Source organism: Phocoena sinus, chromosome 7 (genome assembly GCF_008692025.1).
Source record: "Phocoena sinus isolate mPhoSin1 chromosome 7, mPhoSin1.pri, whole genome shotgun sequence".
Lineage (NCBI taxonomy): Eukaryota > Metazoa > Chordata > Mammalia > Artiodactyla > Phocoenidae > Phocoena > Phocoena sinus.
Window position 1 is genome coordinate 35,067,376 of NC_045769.1, and position 23,471 is coordinate 35,090,846.

The following is a 23,471-nucleotide window of genomic DNA, read 5'->3' on the forward strand; positions in this document are numbered from 1 at the left end:
CCTTGCCAGGCTCCAGGGTTTGAGTCAGAGTTCCTGACAGTGAATGGGAACATTTTGGAATCACTTGAAGAGATTTTTCAAAGGAAACATGTTCTCTCTCCATTCTCTGTATCCCAAGGATTTCTAATACACCGTTTGGGGTACATAAGGGAAGGAGCGTGTGTACTTTGAAAACTTACTTCTGCTTTCTTCTGAGGTCAAAAACAATCAGACCTTGAAGTGTGATTCCCTGATCTGAGCATTATTCTTCAGCTGTGATCTGAACAGTCTGAGGTAGAGGAGACTACCCTCCTTATTTTAGGTATTATACTCCTGTTAATGCAGCCTAAGTCTAAATTAGCTTATTTGAAGGTCTTATCACAAAATTAGCACTTGTATTCCTACTTGGCTTATTCTGTTGAACTTGACTTAGAGTCTTCTTTGAAATATGTTATTAAATAATGTTTGTTAAATATTGAATAGTTACTTATTGTGCCTGTCGTTTCAATCTGCTGAGACCCTTTTGCACACTGATTCTGCCAATGCCTATTTCAACATTTCGGTGAGGTTAAGAAATAGGTGCAGTGGGGCTCGTGATTGGCCCGGAGGACATACGGCCACGTTCCAGATCTGCCTGCCCGCCAGGCTCTTCAGGTGCTTCAGGAATGCTTGGTATGTCTGGGTCTTCTCCCGGAACTCAGATACCCTCTCAGCCAAGATGTCCTTGACCTGGGCCAGAAGACAGGCAGCACCTATTGTCAGTCCTGGAGAGCACATTGTTTTTACAGGTGAGGTGGGAGGAGCAGCTGGATTATAATCATGGCTCCAGGGCCTTGGTGACCAGCTAGTGCGGTGGCTCTCCACACTGGCTGCTCAGAGAATCAGCAGAACTCAAACAGCACAGATGGCCCACTCCCACGTCAATCAAATCAGAATCTCTGGGTGCAAGGCTTTATCAAAGTCTCCTCAGGGAGTTCTCCTGGGCAGCCAGGGTTGGGAACCCCTGTGTTGGTCTACACTCTTTGAATGAACGCAAGAAAACAGAGGCTAGAGAGAAGGGATGACGGTAAAAACTAGCAGGTGGCAGACTCTACTAGAACTTTCCGTGACCCCCTCCTGACTGACCACAGTGAAGCTATGCAAAGCTGTTTTGTGATTAAGGGGCATAAATATGATGGCATGAAAACAATCAAAGGTCTTTCAATTTCCTAGGTCATTGTCTAAAATCAATAGTGCTTTCACTGTTGATTTGCACCTCTACAGGTAGCCTTGCTATTCAAAATCGTCAACAACCTGTTCCAGGAGGGGCACCGGCCAATCAGAATGAACACAGCTTATGCAAGGAGCTGCCCTAGGTATTACGTTTGTTGTTGTTAGGTGTGTGGATCTTGGGGGTTCCCAGGGAGGAGCTTGGGGGCAGGAGCAATGGAAGAGCATCCATCTAGGGGGATCAGGGCAATGCTATTTGCTGGCTGGCAAGGAAGTAATTCAGAATTTAAAAACCGTTGCAGCCATACTCATGAGTACTGGCAGTATCTTAGCGCTGGCTTTGGGCTTCTCTGTAGTAGGGATGTAAAGCGTTCAGATCAATCTTTGAAAATGAAGAAGCCACCAAACCATGAGGAGGTGACTTAGCTGGACTTTAAAAATTAATCTCTCTGGGGTTTGTAGAATGAATCACTAACACGTAGAATCTGATTTGACATCATTTCCAAGGCTGGGTTCTAACCTCAGTTAGTCTGTTTTTTAACAGGCTGTGGGCTGGGCTTTGACTTTTCTCTTGTGGATTAATCGTGGAGAATATTTCACCCCCCCACATAACTTTATCTTCATCAGTATTAACAATGTACTTGGCACAATACTTCCCCCACCCCTGCCAACATACATGCACAACACCCCCTGCTGCTTCAATGATCATAGCTAACCTAATTGATTAGGGAAACCACTAGTTTCTCCTTATTATCTATATGCTAAGCAAATCTTGCCTAAAAGTAACTAAACTTCTCCTCTGCCCTGGAGCGTCTCTCAACTTAGAGTCCTCACCCTGCTTCTGCTTCAGCATCTCATCCAAGGCACTCCGTAACACGGGATCCCATCCCAGACCCACCAGGGATGGTCTATTGCTTCTCATCACTACAAGTTCCAGTAAAGCTTGGTCTTTAACTTCTGCAAAATCCTGCCTTCCCTTTGCCTGCAGAAGCACTGGGAAGACCAAGCTTGTTTCCTATCATACAGTTCCTCCTACCCTAGAGACCCAAAGCCTTCTTCGTAGGGAAAAAATCAGAGACAAAGACATTATTATTAATCTTTTTAAGGTCAGGAGCATCACACAGGCCAGTATGATCATCCCTTATTTGACACAGAATAGGGCAGTTCAGCCCTAGGGGAGAGTAAACTGTCAGCTGTTGCTACTGCCTGGGTTCTCAGAAGAATGGATTTCAAACTCAGGCTTAGGCCAGACAGTCCATTTTGGGGCTCTCGCCTGGCTCTTTCCATTGCTCACATTACCCCTCACTCTGTGCCAGGCATGACACTGCTGTACCGAGGAAATTCTATTTACTGTATTTCCATTCATATTTTATTCCATCTTTGGTCACAAAACCTAGCCTGTATTTCAGCAGAGTTGAAAAGAGCCTTATCTTTGATTCTCAGAACATGGATTTTGTGTTAACTCCATGCTTCTCAGAGTTTGCGGGTCTATGGGTAAAAGGCGCAGCAACTTTCTGGAGCGTTTACTATGCTAAAGATTTCGAGGAAAAAGAAGGATACAGAGCCAAGCGTGTATGTGACATGGATTAGCACACAAAATTTAAACAAACGGAAGCTGTCACAGAAACTGATTTCCTGCGGGAGACTGCTGGTGGTGGTGGTGGTGGGTACATCTGGCTCCCACGTACCCCTCCCCCACCAGTGTCCTTCCTTCTTCTGGGCCTTAGGAAAAGTTTGGGCATCCTTGGAAAGGTCCCTGGAGGCCACTAGAGATTACTCACACTTAAAGTTTAAGGGGCCCCCGAGGAAAGTGCATTGTTTGTTTCCTCAGATTTTAGAATCTGGCTCTACTTTGCCTGCAGAGTCCAAACTGATAAATAGCCAACTGGACAGGCCGTGGGGTGGGCCTGGGGGACGGGGAATGGCAGTAAAGACAAGAGTTCTGGATTGGAAGTGGGAGATGTGTGGCTTGATGACCCGCCACTAGCCAGTTTGGGGACCTTGGGCAAGTTCACTTCCCTTGAGTCCTGGCCCTGACGGAGGTAGATATAGGGGCTCAGTGGGATGGAGAAAGTCTTCCCCCTCCTTCAAACAGAGCAGCTTATTTTCATTTACTAAGATTTGTTTGAGGACAGGGTTGTGGTGCTGAAGACAAGTTTGAAAACCGTGGGCTAAACGATGCCTGGGGTGAACATGAGGGGAAGGGTTTTCGGGTCTTGACCGTCTGCTTAAGCTACTTGACTATACTCCCAAGCCATCCATTTTACTATTCCCTCTTTCTCTTCTCTCCAACCCCAAGATTTCAGATAAATCTAAGCACGTTCTCCTCCTCTTCTGAGTGGTATGCAGGTGTGCTACCTGAGTTGTCCCAAGGCTGAAGCTGTGAAGCTGTGGTGCTGGGCAAAACCAGGAAGGGTCCCTTTCCTAGCAAGTGGGTGGGGTGAGGCCAGGGAAGGGCAGGCTTGCTGGTCTGCAGCACGGTCAAAGTCTGGCTGATGATGGTTGAGGCCGGGAAGGTAGGACTCCTGGATGGCAGTGATACAGCCAAGGTGGGTCCCCTCCCCTGCCCACCACCAACCTCCAAAAACATACGGTGGCCTACCAGTCAGTCCGGACTAAAGCTTTCAGTTCAGTCAACCTCCCTGTTGCCTGAGTTAAGGAAGTCATTATTACCACTGCCTCCCAAATTCAAGTTTCTGACCCACTGATTTGTTTGTTTGTTTTTTGCATTAAGTTATTTGTCAGTAATTTAGCACATATATGCATGTATCTGGGACAGGCACATATATGCTAGGAGATCTGGGAGATGAGGGAAGGACTAAAATAAGGTTCCTTTTGCCAAAGGGTTTGCAGTGTATCTTGAAGGCAAAGCTTTGCATGTTTCCTTCCTACTCTGTGGGTGCCAGCTTGCCTGATGCAGTATCTGTACAAAAGGGGCCCTTAAGGATGTTGTAAGTGACTGGGGGTGTTTGCCTGGGCAGGTTTTTGTCTCACTTGGCCTTTTGCCGTTGTCCCCATGAGACAAGTAGCATTTGAGTGCCAGACACTACATCACCTACTTTCCTCCTGTGAACATACTCCCTCCCTGGAATTGACCATCCAACCATTGGAGAGTGCCAGTTCTCTCTTGCTGTCTTCCCATTAAAGTGACACTGCAAGACTGTGGCTTTTTTTTTTTTTTTTTGCGGTACGCGGGCCTCTCACCGCCGTGGCTTCTCCCGTTACGGAGCACAGGCTCCGGATGCGCAGGCTCAGCGGCCATGGCCCACGGGCCCAGCCACTCCGCGGCATGTGGGATCCTCCCAGACCTGGGCACGAACCCGTGTCCCCAGCATCGGCAGGCGGACCCCCAACCACTGTGCCACCAGGGAAGCCCGACTGTAGCTTTTTATAGGCAAGAATCCTGCAGCTGAGTGCAGGGTCTTGAATGACATTATCCAAGTACCTCATATTCTGTGCAAAGCTTTTGACAGTAAAGTTTCATGGTGGGGATGTCATATCACATCAGAAAAATGATGAAGAACTGGAAACAGGCCAGACAAGATAAAAGTATGAGGAGGTTCTAAACTATATAGCAAGTTTTAAGTTTAGTGCAGGAATTGGTTCATTGATATTTTACGAAGAACACCTGGAACTCACCATCACTTGTTTTAGACACCATAATCAGCTCAGAACTCCTAGCAGGAGAGAGGAGAACTGGGTGAAAATGTCCTTGAGATTTCAACGCAGGTCCTGAAAGTAAATGCATTATATATTCTAGAGAGAGTTAGGAAAGAGAAAATGCAATTTTTTGGCATTGAGAGTTTCTCATAAAAATATTCAGATGCTAATTTTAAAAACTGGCAATAAATGTGTATAGATGTTGGGCTTCCCTGGTGGCACAGTGGTTGAGAGTCCGCCTGCCGATGCAGGGGACACGGGTTCGAGCCCTGGTCTGGGAAGATCCCACATGCCGCGGAGCGACTGGGCCCGTGAGCCACAACTACTGAGCTTGCGCGTCTGGAGCCTGGGCTCCGCAACAAGAGAGGCTGCGATAGTGAGAGGCCTGTGCACTGCGATAAAGAGTGGCCCCGCGCTTGCCACAACTAGAGAAAGCCCTCGCACAGAAACGAAGACCCAACACAGCAAAAATAAATTAATTAATTAAAAACAAAAAGTACCAATGCCACCGTGGATGTGAGGATTAAATTAGTCAATGCTTTAAAAAAAAAAAATGTGTATAGATGTGAAAGCAGTGGCCATACACCCTGCAAAGTAATTTTATAGCACAGTCTCTCCTGGTATATGTACTTATTTATACTCTCTACATGTATATAAAAATAGGAAATAAAATGGATGAGAGGTTCTTAGAAAACCCTTGCATGTTGGCACCAGGAGACACATATAAAGATATCTGTAATAGCAAAAACTTGGATAATACTCCACATCCTTGAGCAATAGAATGGATGAGCAAATTGTGCCCTGGACACACGATGGAATCCAGCAGCACAGTCACACGCAACAATGTGGGTGAATCTCAGCTCAAGAATGTTGAACGCACAAAGCAATTGCAGAAGAATAATACCGTGTCAATTTATGTGAAGTTCAAAAATATGCAAAACTAAGGGACATGGTGCTTAGTTACTCAAATATATGGGGTAAAATTGTAAAAATGAGGAAGAGACTGACCAACATCGTATTCAGGCTAATGAGTGCCTCTGAGAAGAAGGTGGGGGGGGGCTGCGGTTTGGGAGGGCCCATGGGGCATTCAAAGTTCTTGGTAAAGCTCTGGTTCTTAAACTGGGTGTGGTGATGACTGGGTGTGCATTGTTAATATATCCATACATATTTTATAAAATTCTATTTTATTTAACAAAAACAAAGTTAAAAAGGACAAAGTAAATTAAATGATAAACTGTCCTCTAATACTTTTTTCCCACACCTCAAGAGGTTACACTGCATACTCCCAGGGTATATGTACCTCCAATTTTGGAGACCATTTTATATAATAATACGATATTTATATTATACTTTAATATTGTATATATAATTTATATATGAGTCTATATAGCACATATATGCTAGTATTTATAAAAATATATAGTAGATATAAAAATACTATGTTATGTAAATAATTATTATATAATATACAATATAGTAGTACATTTTATGATACAGTATTATAGCATTTTTATTTAAAAAATGAGGTTTTTATCCTTAAAAAGTAGTTTTTGTAGACTGTGAGCACAGTGGGGGACAGGAAATCCACCTCGGCACAAATGGTGGAGTGAGAATCGTTGCAATCACTCACCCAGTGAGGTGTTGCCCAGGATGAGAGGGCCTTACAGGTGTTTTGCTTTCAGCTCCAGGAGGTCCTTGAGGGTCCCAGGGGAGATCCAGGTGACGCTCTTTCCATGAAAGGCCAGGGTTCGTTTCTCTGGGTTCTTTGCCATTCTCTACGTGCAAATAACAAGGTGTGTGCACCTGTGCACACCTGTATTCCTGGGTTATGATAGATCCTAGGTGGAGGTATGTTCCTCTAGAGAGATTTCAGAAGTTCTGGGGTCCCCTTGACCAAAAAGACACTCACTACACCCATTGGCTAAGGCCTGAATTTTCCATAGTTAGATATTTACTCCTTTAGCTTAAGCCTTGATAATGTGTAGTTCTTTGGAGGAAACCGACAATATGAGCTGGCATCTGTCACTGACCCTTCAGTATAGATTAATTCAACGTAATTTAGTATCATGGCCTTAAAAATCATAATTATACTAATACTCCTAAATTAGAATCTTCAGCTTTTCCTCTGAAATCCTGAACGAATACTCAGTGTCTCTCCTTAGATGTGTAAAAGGCATCTCAAATTTAACGTGTCCAAAACTGAGCTCCTCATATCCCATTGCCCTCCAAGCCCCGGAAAAGGACCCCCCAAAGGCAAAAGGCCCTGCTCCTCCGGAGGTCTTCCCCTTCTCTGTAAATGGCCACTCCCCTTTCCAGCTGCGCAAAGCCCTGGAGTCAGCAGTGACTGTGCTCTCTCTCTCACACTGTACAGCAGCGGCCCCCAACCTATCTGGCACCAGGGACTGGTTTCGTGGAAGACAGCTTTCCCACGGACGTGGTGGTGGGGGGATGGTTCAGGCAGTAACGCGAGCGATGGGAGCAATGGGGAGCGGCAGGTGAAGCTTGCTTGCCCGCCCCTTACTCCTGCTGTGCTGCCCTGTGCCTAACAGGCTGCGGCCGGTATCTGTCCGCGGCCGGGTGGGTTGGGGACCCCTCCCCTCCCCTCCCCTCCCCTCCCCTCCCCTCCCCTCCCCTCCCCTCCCCTCCCCTCCCCTCCCCTCCCCTCCCCTCCCCTCCCCTCCCCTCCCCTCCCCTCCCCTCCCCTACATCACATTCATCAGGAAATTTTTTTTTTTTTTTTTTGCGTTATGCGGGCCTCTCACTGTTGTGGCCTCTCCCGTTGCGGAGCACAGGCTCCGGACGCGCAGGCTCAGCGGCCATGGCTCACGGGCCCAGTCGCTCCGCGGCATGTGGGATCTTCCCGGACCAGGGTACGAACCCATGTCCCCTGCATCGGCAGGCGGACTCTCAACCACTGCGCCACCAGGGAAGCCCCATCAGGAAATCTTGTTGGCTCTTCTTCCAAAATGTATCCAGAGTCCACTCCCTCCTCACCACCTGCATGCTGGCCTCCTGGTCCAGCACCACCATCCTCAGGATGACATTAGTGCCCTAATGGGCTCACTGCTCCTTCCCTCGCCCCCTCTGCAGGCTATTCCCATCCCAGCAGCCAAAACGACCCCGGATCCCATTACAAGGTTAATAGGAGCGTACCCCTCTTCTGTCCAACCTCTCTGATAGCTTCTCATCTCAGGCAGAGTAAAAGCCAAGTAGTCTAAGTTCAGCATGGTCTGCCCACCCCGCTGCCCGCAGCTTTCCGATCTCTCTGGTTCACTGCGCTCCAGCCAGGCTGGCCCCTGCTCCGTCCCTTGATCAGGCCAGGAGTTCTCCCCTCCTTGGCACCTTTGCACTTGCTGCCCCACTGCCTGGACTGCTCTTCCCCCATGTATCTTCGTGGCCAGTTCCCTCCCCTCTTTCAGGACTTTCTTCAAATGTTATCTTCTCAGAGAAGTTTTCTCTGACCGGATATTTAAAGTAGCAACTCCCTGCATCATCCTTTCCCCTTTCTCTGTTTTATTTTGTTCTCCTTCTCACTTGCTAACACACTATAACTTATCTAGTATCTTGCTCATTGTCTGTCTCTGCCACCAGATTACAAACTCCTTGGGGTCAGGTCTGTGTGAGTTTTGTTCCCTGTTGTATATTCAGTACCCCAAACAGTGCCTGGCACATTGCTGAATGATGAATATTTGTTGAATGCATGAATAAACACATCAGAATCTTTCAGAAATAGGCATTTTATGGAATGGGACCACTGGATGTTAGAGAGGAAAGATAGAGATGCTGACAGAGGGAAGGCTGAGGTGTCGGGAGGCCCTGGAAGTGCCCCTTGAGGTCAATATCTGGAAAAGGCTGGAAAGGCCAAGTTAGAAGCTGAGAAAAACTGGATTGCTTGGGACAGTCAATAGGGACACACTGCAGATGACAATGATGGGAGTAATGACGAAATCGCTGTAAAAAATAACCTCGGCTGAGGCTTAAGGGAAAGTGTGCAGGGCAACAGCCAGGGCTTGGTGAGCTGGACAGGGACAGGCATACTGATTTGATCAAGCATTTCCACCATTTGATAATTTCACAGGATGGAAAGTGTGGTTTTCGAAAACTGAGCTTATAACCAGTGGCATTGAAACGAGCACATAAAACACCCAACTCATCTTACCAAGAGTTCTGGGGGAAATGTGAGCTCCTGGGTAAGGTCTAAGGGCTGGAACTCCTCTTTTGCAAATAGCTCCATGCAGATCTCTATAAAGGGCAGAAGAAGATCGTTCTGTCAGCCCTGCTCAAATGGAAACAGCATCGTAATTCTTTACATTAATTAGGCAAAATGAACATAGTAATAACTTTCTGATTCTCCTTGTATGGGAAAATAGTTCAAACCAAATAGTTTTAAATAAGAATCTTGTTGTTAGAGAAACACTGATTTGACACTAATGTGATGTTAAAGAAAAGAGTATTCTATTAAATAGTTCAAACAGTACCCTGCGAAACACCAAGACAGCCTATGAGAAACAATCACAGGTCATATAAGTTTGGGAAACCCTCTCCACTGTGCCCCAACCTCTGTCCTCTCACCTGTCAAGTCAGGATTCAAAACTCTGAGAAGTCCTATAGTTTAAGTAAAAAAAAGACTCTAAACATACAGACCCATGTGTAAACACACACACACACACACACACATACACACATACACACACACACACCACTTGCTTTAATAACAATAGTTAACATTTATGGGGTGCTTACGTTCCAAGTACTTTTACACGTATTAATAATTAATCCTCACAACAATTGTACAAAGAAAGTAAATTATCAACTCCACTTTACCTATTAGGAAACTAAAGCACAGTGAAAAGTTACCCAAACTGGAATCTTGTCTGAATCAAACATATTTCAGTTTTTGGAAACACTTATTCCCAGGAAACCTTCCTAAAGAGAAAGACAAATTGGGAGGGAACTGTGGGATGCAGGGCTAGAGGGCTGTGTAGTGGGGAAGAGCATGGGGGATAGGGAGACAGACAGGTCTGGGTTCCTTCTCAATTCTGCCATGACTTGGCTCTCTGACCCTCTCAATGGAAAGGTACTTAACCTCTTTGAAGATTAAATAGAAATTGTGACAAGTAAGTGAAATGACCTGACATTTGTCCAATACTGCTCTGCCTTTTTTCCTCTCTCTCTAAGGTCTTCCTAGGTTGCAGAAGGACAACTTGCAGTTTTTCCTTGTGTAGGTTAGGACCCCAGACTGAAGCATAGCCGGCCAACATCTGCAGATCAGTTTTTGTGTAAGTTGGAATTAGAAGTATAGGCAGTACCTGATAGTGTCTGAGAATTAAAATGTAAAACAAACAAAATGAATCAGAGCTGAGGGATTAAAGTTCCCCTAAACAGGGACCAGGCCAGGACTTTACAGTTACCCCATGGAAGCTATTAACATAGCTTCAAGAGAAGGGAGTGTCATGGGGCAGACACCTGCCATCCAGCAGGTCTACCTGATGGATGGAGGGGCGTCTTCTATGATGTTACCCTTAAGATTATCCAACTGCTCTGCATCCATGGTCACCAAGCAACCTTCGCCTTATAATGTGGCTTCCTGTGTGTCTTTTTGTATAGGGAAAGGACATGTGGCTCAGTGATCCTTTGTGTTTCTCTTTATAAGGAATATTGGGGCACAGTCCAATTTAAATATGTTCTTTTGCATTTGGTTAAAGTGATCCAGGTGGACCCCAGAGTGCAATCATTGCCCAGATTGAATTCCCGGGGTGTTAAGGATAGAAACACATACAGCAGGGAATGACAGGCTCAGTTTTGTCTAAGGCCAACTGTGTTCTCTTAGTTTTCCGTGTCTACAGGGAGCAGACTCTATTTTTCCTATATTTGAACTAGGAATTCTTTCTAAGTAATTCCTTTAAGAGCTTGGCCGTGGGTCTTTTTTTTGAAACTAGTGTCTCTCAGAGAGCAAAGCCAGAGACTGGTGTGTTTCCGGCTGGACTTCCCAGCTGTGGGAGCCATGAACTCGCCATGTATCTTTGGACAGGCTCCTCAGCCTTCCTGACATTGCAGTGTCCTCTCTCTGCAAAGGAGGAGATGGTGATAGAGGCCAACTCTGCATGAGTAGCGCCAGGCAAGAATGGGACTCATCGTAGTTGGGGTAGGTCTTTTTTCTCTTGTCTGAGTGGGTTTATGATTTATTGTTTCAGCCTTCCAGAGAGTGAAGGGGAAATCAGAGCGTGGGCTTTGAATCACCACTTTACCCAGATCCCAAACGAAAAGTGCATTATTCGTGCCTGCACGTTGGACGTTTGTAAGTAAAGCGGAGAATGACCATCAAAACTCACAGCACAGTTGCAGAACTGGCCGGCATTAAGCGATACTCTCAGGAAGAGGACAAACAAAGGGACTCACGTCACTTTTCCTGTCTAGCGAGGAAGAATCATTTTCTCCCCGATCCAGGCGGCATTTTCCTGTTCCTTTCTGTTGACAACCATTTGACTCCTAGGATAGTGAAATGCCTTGAGATGAAAAACTTTTTAACATGTAAATGGGTGTGTGCCTTGAAGGGTTTGACAATTTAAATGAGGCTCCAAACTTTTAAAGTCACTTTTGGTGGTTTCTACTGGAATAGGGGTAATCACAAGATCTTCCTTTTTTTTAACTTTATTTTTTAAATACAGTGATACAGATAAATATGTAGAATATATAATACACACACAGTATATATTTTATAGCTTAAAACAATAATAAAGAATATGGAGAAGCATAAAAGAAATAAACTATCATTACTCTATCCCACTGATAATATTTTTATGTAATATATATTTGTACAATAGTTATAGTACAATATACTTTTTACTTTGACTTTTTGTTCATTTATTTGCCTATCATTAAAAAGCCTTTAAAATATAATTTTGCTGATTGCATAATAGTCCATCTTCTGGCTATTCCGTAATATAGTTGTAAAATTTGCTATTGATGTATACTTAGTGGGTTTTTTTTACATTTTATAACTACAGATAACATAGTGAACATTTCTGTTCATTACATGTACAGCTTTGTGTACATCTCTGAATTTTTTCTTAGGTGAATTCCTAGTTGTAGAATCAATTGATAAGATGCTTTTCACAGCAATAATAATGTATCCATTCTCTAGTATATACAAGACTCAACGACATTGAGTATTATCATTTATAAAGGGACCTTAAAAAGAGAAAAAAAAAAGAAAGACAAAACAAAAAAGAAAACCATTTTGGAACCAGATCTTCCCGACATTTGCGATCTGCATGGGACTGGCTGGGAATGAATGGACAATCAATGAATTTTAAAGCGGGTTTCCACTTGCTGGTTCTTTCATTTCCCATTTTCTCCAAGCTTACCTCTTGTACCTTCTTCCTCAAATAGTCTCTCCTAAGTTTCTAGTAGAATACTTTCTTCCAGATACTTCAGTTCTCTGTCTCTGCACAAATGTCTCAGGCTGGCAGTTGTGCACAGACAGCTTCTTCTCTGTCCAAGAAGCAAAACCACCTGAGCGAAGCCAGTAGTGCTTCCTCTTTCACTCAGAACTCTGAGCGCTCTCATGAGTGAGAGATAACAGAAGTCAGTCTTCTCTTGCCTAATAAATGGGAGCCTTGGGTATTCCCACCGGGGCTAGGTTCCTTTCACCCATTAAGGTCCCTGGGGCCAGTTGGCTGCAGGGTGGGTCTCTGACTGTATTTTTGCTTTTATCCCCAGAGTCTGTGCCTGGAAAGATGGATAACGTCCACATTCCAGAGGGAGAGAGGTTGCCTTTAACTTCCTTTATTTGTATTTCACAAGTGTTTTCCTATTTACACCAGCAATTTGATGGGTTTACAAGATACTCATTTTCTCAGCTTGTCACCTGCTGGCTCCCCCATGTGGCAGTAGAAGATGGGACACTCACTGGGGACCTGGCTGGCTCTGGGGAGTGGGACACACATGCTGGTCTATTTCCAGGTCCTCATCCACTGTTTGTGGAGTTGAGGCAAGAATACAAATGGAGGCCCCCAGCCTGTGGCCTGCTGCCCTTCCCTCCCCACCCTGCCTCTGTTCTGTACCGTGAAGGGCCTCACACACTTGTGAGCCAGCCTGCGTGTCCAAGCTCTGTCTACTCGTTCCCCAAACAGCTAGTCTTTGGCCTCAGGGTGTACATGCTGGCTGTTATGATCTTCTCGAGGAAGATGGACTTGGGGAAGAGATTTGTGGCTGGGAATGGGGTCAAGAATGTATCTGGAGCACAGTCTAGAAAAGGGTGAAGGCTCGAGGCAAACAAGTCACTTTGGCCCCGTGGCCTCCTGAGATTGGCTGCAGGAGGACCAGCGAGGGGCTCTCCAAAGTTTGGAATCCCCCTTGCTTGGGTCTAAGGGCAGTACTGCCTACATCCATCCTGCCCTCTGTAGAGGGTGATCAGATGTACTTGTCTGGTTTCCCTGGCAAACACTATTCATAGTGTGGACAGCATCCTCAATACAGTAGTAACTATTTGTTGAGTTCTTACTAAGTGCCAAGGAAGACTTTGTTATGAGCCTACAATTTCTCATTTGATTTTCACGGCAGCCTAGTGCGGTATCTCTCTTTGGTGGGGGAAACTCCCTGCACTCTGGTACTTGGGGTGAATTTTGGATTCCACTCTAGATTTTTGGCTTCTTTATCTGCTCACACTTTCCCAGCTGGTCTGGATTCTTGGAACTAACCTTGCATCCCCAAAGCAAACTCCATGTCTTTGCTTGTCTCCTTGGGTTTCCTTGAGCCCTCCTGCATGTCCTGTCCCGAGGCCTTGCTGAACTAGCCACGGAAGATGTCTGGCTGGCTGGCTAGACCACCCAGCTTCCCAGTGGTGTGATGTAGAGCATCAAAGGTGGTGTAACGTTCACCCTTCTCTCAACAAAGAGCTCAAACTCCAAGGAGTTAGTTGGAGCTAACTCAATTGGTCTTCCTTATGGTCTATTTAGATGGTCTAAAAAATTAGGGCTTCCCTGGTGGCGCAGTGATTGAGAGTCCGCCTGCCGATGCAGGGGACACGGGTTCATGCCCCGGTCCGGGAAGATCCCACGTGCCGCAGAGCGGCTAGGCCCGTGAGCCATGGCCGCTGAGCCTGCGTGTCCGGAGCCTGTGCTCCGCAACAGGAGAGGCCACAACAGTGAGAGGCCCGCGTACCAAAAAACAAAAAACAACTCACCTCCTGTGCTCCCAGCCTGGACCAGCTGTCACTGTCATTCTTGCTCTGTAGGTTGCCCCCACAGTCGCCTACTCACCAAACAAAAGGTCCCTCCACTTGCAAGAATTGGCCGATACCCAGTGCAGTGGCATAGATTACCTAATCAGAGGAGAAGAAAAGTTATCAGTATTCTCTATTTTTACTGACTTTTAATTTATTTTTCTTTAGAAAATTGAAACAAACACTGGTGTTTTGTTTTGTTTTTGAGAATATTTAAATAGCCACTAGGCTGTTCACTGCTTTTTTTCTTCTTAGATAATTATCCTTCCCACCACCTCAATTCCAGTTTTATTCTCTGTTCTAAAGAAGATGATAGTCTGTCTGGTGAGCTCAGTTGCATCCATCTATTAAATTATTTATTCATTCAATATGTATCTACTGACAGCAGCTATATTTCAGATACTATGTAAGATGCAAGCGATCCCAAAACAAGAAAATGTGGCCGTTTCTAAGGCACCATATGAGTGAAGTGTAATGCCCCGGACAGGTTGTTAATAGTGCCCCTCAGTGGATTTTAGGTCACTGCATCAGAATTTCTGCTATTTGTTTAAAACGCAGATCTCTGGCCTTTCTCCAATTCTCCTAAATTAGAACGTCTGGGTCCCGGTGGAGGAATCTGCATTTACGAGGTCTGCGGGTAATTCTATTGCATGGTAAAGTGTAAGAAACTCAGGTTTCCACAGATGAAGGCGTGGGAGAGGGTGGGTTGGAGGAGGGTCAGTGTGGACTCGAGTTCAGCGGGGGAGACTTCACAAAGAAGCTTGGATTGAAGGATGAGAAAGCAATGGATTGGTGGAGAGCAAGGAAGGGGCATTTGGGGTTCACAGCGCAGCACAAGCAGAGGTGCAGAAGTGGAAACATGCGGAGGATTGAGGGTTGAGAGGAGTCTGGCCAGCAGGGACTCATGTAGCTGAGGAGGAAGAATGAGTTTGGGAGGCCAGCTGTTGGACTTCTCTGGATGCCGGGTGAAGGAGGGTAGGCGTGGCCACACGAGGGGTAAGGAGCTGCTGAAGGACCTCAAATAGTGGAAGGACCTAAGGAAGGCAGGGTTTTAGGTGATTTGATCTGATTTTCTGCAGTGGAGCAGAGAGAGTAAAGGAAGTCCACCGGCAACTGGCAGATTAGGAGAGTGTGTGGTGCTCACCCTTCAGGCCTCAATCTAGGGATTTGTATATCTATGGTGTAACAGATATCTGGTTTAAGGATTGTTGACAGCTGAACGTGAGCTTTATTGATCCTGCAAAAGGGATATGTTTATGAACTCCTCTCTATTTATTTATTTGGCTGTGCTGCGCTGCTTGTGGGATCTTAGTTGCCCAACCAGGGATTGAACCCAGACCCTCAGCAATGAATGCAGAGTCCTAACCACTGGACCGCCAAGGAATTCCCATGAACCCTTTAGTAACTTAAACCCATTGCAAAATTTAAAGGATCCCTTCGATACATGAAGGGCTGTGTTATGGGTTGAATCGTGTCCCCCCGCCCCCAAAGATAGGTTGACGTTCTAACCTCTGGAACCTGTGAATTTGACCTTATTTGGAAATCTGCAGTGATGCAGATGTAATCAAGTTAAGATGAGGCCCTACTGGATTAGGGTAGGCCTTAATCCAGTGACTGGATTGTAAGAAGAGGGAAATTTGGACACAGACACACAGGGGAGAAGGCCGCGAGAAGATGGAGGCAGAGACGGGAGTGATGAATCTCTTAAGTCAAGGAACGCCAGGACTGCTGTCCACCACCAGAAGCTAGGAAGAGGCAAGGAAGAGTCCTCTTCTAGAGCCTAGATTTCAGACTCTTCACCTCCAGAACTGCGAGAGAAGGAATTCCTGCTGTTTTAACACCCGCAGTTTGAGGTGCTCTGTTATGACAGCCCGAATGAAGGCAGCCACATAAGTCACTGGGTAGAAAAGTAGGGTGTCAAGATGCGGGTGTGGGCCACGCGTGCTCTTTAGTTCTGTGTAGCACGTGCTCTGATGAGCTGATACACCTTGACGTTCTTCTCTGCTCAGGGGTGAAAGCAGCTACTTCAGAAACAACCGAGGGGTCCCTGAACGGGGCTGGGGTGGCATTGTAGGTGGGGAGGAACAGGCTGACGCATGACCCCACCTGGCTTTGGCGGGCAGTGGGCTTGTTCAAGTCAGACCTACCCCCCAGGGCTGCCGGCAGCTGCTCCTCTGAAGACTGTGGGTGGCTCCTGGGCAGCGTGTACGTGGACATCACCATCCCTGGGGTGCAGATCCTGCCCCAGGTGCCATGGCTCTCGGCAGTCTTCTCCTGGAAGGACACAGGCATGGTCACAGGCCCTGCCTTCCTGCTGTCACCGCCTCCTGCCAGGGTCCACATCCTGTGTCTCTCTTGTCATGGTGGAACCCTCTCCCTGAGCAGTGTACCCTCCCCTTGGGCAGAGTGGGCCGGCATCCCCTTTCCTTCTGGAGGAGGTGACCTGGAAGCCGTGTTCTAGCATTACACTTACTTCTCAAGCTCGAATGCCCAGATCCTTCTAATTGGGAATTAGCACGCAACCTCCATTCCCAGAGAGAGAATTCTCCAGAAATCAGTAATTGTAAGGAAAGCGTGTGTAATTTCAAAAACAGTTTCCTTGAGCACCCCTATTTCTTTCCCAGCCTGGTTCTGAGCATGGGGTCACCTCTTTCTGATTAACTTGGAGACTCTCCACTATGGACCTCATGTTACTTTGTTCTTTAAATTCTTCTGGTGTGGCTCAAAAGGAGCTCTGCTTTCAAAGGTCCACGATTTTGGTCTGTGTTCTAGATCCTTGCTATTTAAAGTGCAGTCCGTGGACCAGCGGTGTTGGTTCCACCTGCGGTCTTTTAGGAAATGTAGAACCTCAGACCTCTGCTCTAAACTTCTTGACTCATAATCTGCATTTTTATTTGCGGTACACGGGCCTCTCACTGTTGTGGCCTCTCCCGCCGCGGAGCACAGGCTCCGGACGCGCAGGCTCAGCGGCCATGGCTCACGGGCCCAGCTGCACCGCAGCACGTGGGATCTTCCCGGACCGGGGCACGAACCCGTGTCCACTGCATTGGCAGGCGGACTCCCAACCACTGCGCCACCAGGGAAGCCCCTCTGCGTTTTTAACAAGCTCCCAGCTGATTGATTCTTGGGCACGTTAAAGCCTTGCTCTGGATTCAGAATGGAGTATAATTCTAGGATTTGGGCTTATTGGCCTTGGGGTGAACATCCTCTCTGACCTTCTCAGAGACTCTAGTAAACTCTGCTGGGTCTTTTGCCTTTGTTGACCTTCCTGGAATTGACTCTTATGTGGTTAAATCCAGACTCCTTCTTCCTGGAAGGACTCGCAGTGTTAATGGGTCTGGACTTATGACTCTCCAAACCCCTGTGACAATGACAGAGGAACTGGTGTGTTTATAGCAGTGCATGTCACAGTACTCTTAAAACTCCACGCCAGAGGGAATAATCCTGAATTTTACCCTGTTATCCTCAGAGGTGTTTTATTCAATGCACAAAGCTCTTTGTGCAATATTTATTCTGCCTCACGGTCTAATTGGCATTAATCAATGTTTTGATCATGCTGTTATCATTCAAGCAGAAAAAGTAAGAAGAAAGATAATCAGCTAATGAAATGTAGATGGATTTCTAGCTTTCTTTTAAATCACTTAACAGATATTATTATCTTGATCAATATGCATCCAAAGCTTCTACTTACTGGACCACAACCTAAGAAGCCCCAGGAGGCACAGTCAACACAGCGCTGATTACAAAGACAGAGTTAAGAAATGAGAAATTTAGGATGTGCTTTTACCTGCACGGGGTGAAGCCTCATTTTGATGCTTCCAACACCTTTCACAGTGGTGACAGCAGCCCCACGCAGAGAGCAGATGGGCACCAGGCACACGGTGACAGAGAAGTGTCTTATATGAGAGGCACAAGGAAAATCCGAAGGAGGAACACAGCTCTGCCCTGTGGGGAATGTGGGAACCAAGAAGGGCAGCAGAAACCACCCCCTCTCCCTGTCACTCAGCCGAGAGGATGGAGACCTGGAGGAGTGCCTGGGAGGAAGAATTGAGAGTCCTTTCTGCTGACTCTGTATTATCTATAAGAATGGAGATCCTTAGGGGGAACGCGGGCATTCTGAACCTCAGAAACATTTTCCAAGCCTAGAACAGACCCACCTGGGTCTGGTCTCAGTGGGAATGGACTCGTGTCATCAGGAATATAGTTGGATGTCAACTAGTAAACATTAGGACATTGATCCCATAAGAGGTAAAAGGCGCACCTTTGTCTTTTAACTGTATTTGATAATTTTTTTGCTTGTTCATTTTAAACTCTCTGTATAAGGTCATTCAGTAGAGTTGGAAGGCCTGTGTCCTGAGGCCATTTCTTGATTTCTTGGGCCAGTGGATTTGGGAGCAGCCCAAGTCCTGGAATCCGACCCTTAATGAGAGGCTGGAATCATGGCCCAGATCCAGCCCAACAGTAGAAAGAGCATTAGTGTCAGAGCCAGAAAACGTGGGCTCAAGTTGTTGTTCTACATACTAGTTGCATGACCTTGAACAAGACACTTCATCCTTCTGACATCAGTTTCCTCATCTGTAAAATGAATGCTTGGCCTAAATTGCGGTTTCTTTCTTTCTTTCTTTTTTTTAAAAATAAATTTATTTATTTATTTATTTATGGCTGCATTGGTCTTCGTTGCTGCACGTGGGCTTTCTTTTTCGTTGCAGCAAGCAGGGGCTGCTCTTCGTTGCCGTGCGCAGGCCTCTCGTTAAGATGGCTTATCTTGTTGCGGAGCACAGGCTCTAGGCACGTGGGCTTCAGTAGTTGTGGCACGTGGGCTCAGTAGTTGTGGCTCACGGGCTCTAGAGTGCAAGCTCAGTAGTTGTGGCGCACGGGCTTAGTTGCTCCACGGCATGTGGGATCCTCCCGGACCAGGGCTCGAACTCGTGTCCCCTGCATTGGCAGGCTGATTCTTAACCACTGTGCCACCAGGGAAGTCCCTCTTTCTTTCTTTCTTTCTTTCTTTTTTTTTGTTTTGGCCGCACTGTGCCCATGCGGGATCTGTGGTATGTGGTATCTGCAGTATGCAGGATCTTCCCTTCCCTTTGTTCCCCAGGGATCAAACCTGTGCCCCTTGCAGTGGAAGCACAGAGTCTTAACCTCTGGACCAACAAGGAGGTCCCTTAATTGGGGATTCTTAACCTGGGATGCATTGATGGGCCTTGGGAGGTCCACGATCTCCCGGAAATTGGGTGCAAAACGTTATTAGTTTTTGTAAAAGCTCATAGATTTTATCAGCTTCTCAGAGGGGTCTAAGACCTAGAGAGAGTTAGAATCACAAGGCTGGAAGGTCTTTGAGATCTTCGTAAGCTGTGAGATGAGAGTGCAAGCCTGGTCTCTGGGCATCTGGACAGATACCTTATCTCCTGGGACGTGGGGTCTCGCTTAGACACCGTCATGGTGCAGGCACCACAGCATCCTCTTCTGCAGGCGTACTTGGTTCCTGTCAGGTGCACTGGGAAGGGTGGTCAAGGAAAGACTCCCAGGTGGACACGTTGCCTCTATCAGAGCTGCCTTCCTAGGGTGTCACTAGCGAGGAAAGTCTCCTTTGTGGGGTGAGCTGCAGATCTGAGAAGGCATTCGCCTGCCCGCAGGCCTCAGTCAAGGCCACTCTGTATCTTCCTAGCCTTGTGACACTGGACATAGGAACCTCTCCCTGCCTGTTTCCTCACTTGCAAAGAGGGAAAGGCAATACCTACTTTATCTTCTCAGGCTTAGCATAAGCATCTTGTAGGATAACAGAAGTAAAAGCCCTTGGAAAAATCCTGTTTCGTTATAGGTATTCTTCTGGGTTCCAATCATGTAATTGGAAGAGAAACACTTATTTTTAGCAGTTTAATGTATTGCTAGTTTTGCCCAGTAATTTGTACTGCATTTGAAACCAAGTCAGTGACCCTTTGGAGAAAACTCCCGTCCTTATTTTCATATCCCACCCGGAGTGTCCCTCTGCTCCTGCTTGGTCCAGGTCCAATCCCAAGGCTCAGCCTCTGCTCCTCTCTTTAGGTATCCTTCTCCCTGATTGTGGCCCATTTCCACACAGTTTATGGACTGGATGTAATTGACTAGACTGGCTAAGAAGACTTTGGAATCTTTGGCTTTCTTTTTTTTTTTAAGCCATATGGCTTGCTCATCTAAATTAAGTCATAACCATAAATGCTTATCAGAGAGGTGTGTGAATGAGTGGAGTGGGCTGGGTGTGACTGGAGAGCTTGTGCCCCATTTTAGATGGAGGATGACAGGCCCCACTCAGCTCTAAGCAAGACTGCTGCCAGGCAGGAAGGACTATCTTCCCATTTTTCATGAGAAATTCCTTTTTTTTTTTTTTAAAATGAGATTTCCTAATTTTAAAACGTTGACAACGAATTAAAAACCATGTGGGCTTTTAAACAAAACTTGTAATTTCTGTCTTTTTTTTTTTGGCTCCTCTGAGAGATCCATTAGATTTACCAATTAAAATATGTTTGCCATTATGAAGATCTAAATTTCAGAATATAGAATGGTGGGGAAAATCTGTTGTGAGAAAACAGATGTAGAGAAAGGTAATCTTCTCCTATGACACGTGCTCTTCCTGAATCTGGAGAATTTGGTTTTCTTCCAGGGAAGGGTACATGCAAGACAAACCTCTATTACATAACCACTGTCTTGGGGATCTGGAAGGCACTTAAAGGAATAATTAGTGCTGAAAGAAAGAACTTAGCTTCTATTTCATGGCTATTAAATCAAGATATAAGAAACTCTGGGGAAACTTTATCCTCTCCAAATAGCTCAATTAACTTAATATCCTTAGAACCATTGCCAAAAGCAAATAGAGAGCAAGGACCACGGGACCTGGCTGTGTGGGGATGGAGAGGTTTGATTAGTTCTCATAATTGTAGCTGGCCTATGTTTTTTTTTTCAGTACGCGGGCCTCTCACTGTTGTGGCCTCTCCCATTGCAGAGCACAGGCTCCGGACGCGCAGGCTCAGCGGCCATGGCTCATGGGCCTAGCTGCTCCGCGGCATGTAGGATCTTCCCGGACCGGGGCACGAACCCGTGTCCCCTGCATCGGCAGGTGGACTCTCAACCACTGCGCCACCAGGGAAGCCCCTGGCCTATGTTTTAAGGCAAACACAGACACAGCCAAGACTTGGATCAAAAGGGTCCAGTTCTTTTGTAAGAAGGTTAGCAGGGTGACTTTTGGGTCCACATTCCTCTCGATCACCTGCACTGGAAACAGAAAAGAGAATATTATGGGAATTGAATGGGTGACCCAGAGGAATGCCTGTCATGGCCTGCTTGGTTTATGGACTGGGGTATATTAGGCCTGATTTCATTTGCCTCTCTTTTTGTGCTCTACAGGCAAACAACTTTTACACACATCTATGGAGTAAAAGGTGCACCAAGCATCTGTGGCAACAGTGCTCTTATATGTGATTAGAGTTGGGAACCACCACTGAGTAAAGATGCCCCTGTGTTTTCCTCTAAGAGTTTTATAGTGTCTGGTCTTACATTTAGATCTTTAGTCCATTTGGAGTTTATTTTTGTATATGGTGTTTGGGAGTGTTCTAATTTCATTCTTTTACATGTAGCTGTCCAGTTTTCCCAGCACCACTTATTGAAGAGGCTTTCTTTTCTGCATTGTATGTTCTTGCTTCCTTTGTCATAAATTAGGTGACCATAGGTGCATGGGTTTATCTCTGGGCTTTCTATCCTGTTCCATTGATCTATATTTCTGTTTTTGTGCCAGTACCATACTGTCTTGATTACTATAGCTTTGTAGTATAGTTTGAAGTCAGGGAGCCTGATTCCTTCAGCTCCATTTTTCTTTCTCAAGATTGCTTTGGCTATTCGGGGTCTTTTTGTTTCTATACGAATTGTAAAATTTTTTGTTCTAGTTCTGTGAAGAATGCCATTGGTTGATAGGGATTGCAATGAATCTGTAGATTGCTTTGGTTAGCTCGTGGGAAGCAGCAGCATAGCACAGGGAAATCATCTCGGTGCTTTGTGATGACCTAGAGGGGTGGGATAGGAAGGGTGGGAGGGAGGCTCAGAAGAGAGGGGATATGGGGATATATGTATGTGTATGGCTGATTCACTTGTTGTACAACAGAAACTAGCACAGTTTAGAGAGAGCTATAAGATAGAGAGCTATAAAAAAAAAATAGAGCTATAAAACAAAAAATGCCCCTGGCACTTAAATTCTTCACGTTTGCTCTACTATCTAATTTTGTGGAGTCTTTCAACCCAGTATTCTGTACTCTTGAACTACTTCAAATTGGGGAAGGACTTGGATGCTGTGTGTGTGTGTGTGTGTGTGTGTGTGTGTGTGTGTGTCTGTGTCTGTGTCTGTGTTTGTGTATGTAAGTGCGAAGGGTCCTTGAGGGAGGAAGGCTGAATAGTAAGGGTTTCTATTCTGGCACCTCTGAGACACCTCCTGTGGGGAATATGTTTGATAACATCCGGGATCCTAAGACTTGGTGGCAGAAAGGGGAAGTGAGGGAGTTGCTACCATCCTGGAGTGGTCCCTGAATGTGCCACTGGCAGCGTGGCCAATGGTGAGCCTTGTGGCCCCAGCTCAGGACCCAGGGAGGCTCTAGGAGAACACTAGAATTCCTCCCTCCCTCACCTTGAAAACTGGGGGCTTTGGCACTCTAAAGCCACGGAGGGAGCTTCTTTGCTGCTTCTTTCCCATTTGCTTATTTCCTTTCACTTTTTCTTTGGGTGTCCTGTAAACACCTCCAGCCATTTTGTTGCAACAGAGGAAAGGAAGCTACAGTGGGCCATTCATGTTTGGTTCTTCTTCCTCCCCAGAAGAAAAACATGAACTTGTGTAGACCTCAAAGAATAAAATAGTACAGGAAGATGCTTCCAAGTTGAGATATTACAATTCAAGAGCTTTCTGGGGTCTCTAGGGGCTGCTACCAATGAAAGAAGCAGCCCTCATCTGCCTGCCCTTACTTTCATCCCAGGTCTTTTGAATATTTATTTATTTGGTTGCCCAGGGTCTTAGTGGTGGCATGCAGGCTCCTTAGCTGCGGCATGCATGTGGGATCTATTTGCTTGACCAGGAATTGAACCTGGTCCCCCAGCATTGGAAGCGTGCAGTCTTCACCACTGCGCCACCAGGGGAGTCCCCCAGGTCTTTTGAAAGCACTTAATGAGAATGTGGTTGGATAATATTTTTATCATCCAGCTGATTCCACCCCTACCACACAACCGGTGTTTCCTCTAACCCTTGACTTATTCCCTGTCCGGGCTGCAGCCACTTCATTCTGGGCTCATGACTCAGAAGGGATGCGGGACAGAAAATAGAGGAAGGAGGCTCCAAAGCCCTAGCCAGTGGAACAAGTGAGTAAGGACTCAGCTTGTAAGTGAG

General features: G+C 46.1%; 1 pseudogene; it reads right to left on the reverse strand.

The window, feature by feature from the left end:
• Positions 1 to 23,471, reverse strand: part of LOC116756339 — a 73,067-nt pseudogene that overhangs the window by 48,576 nt on the left and 1,020 nt on the right.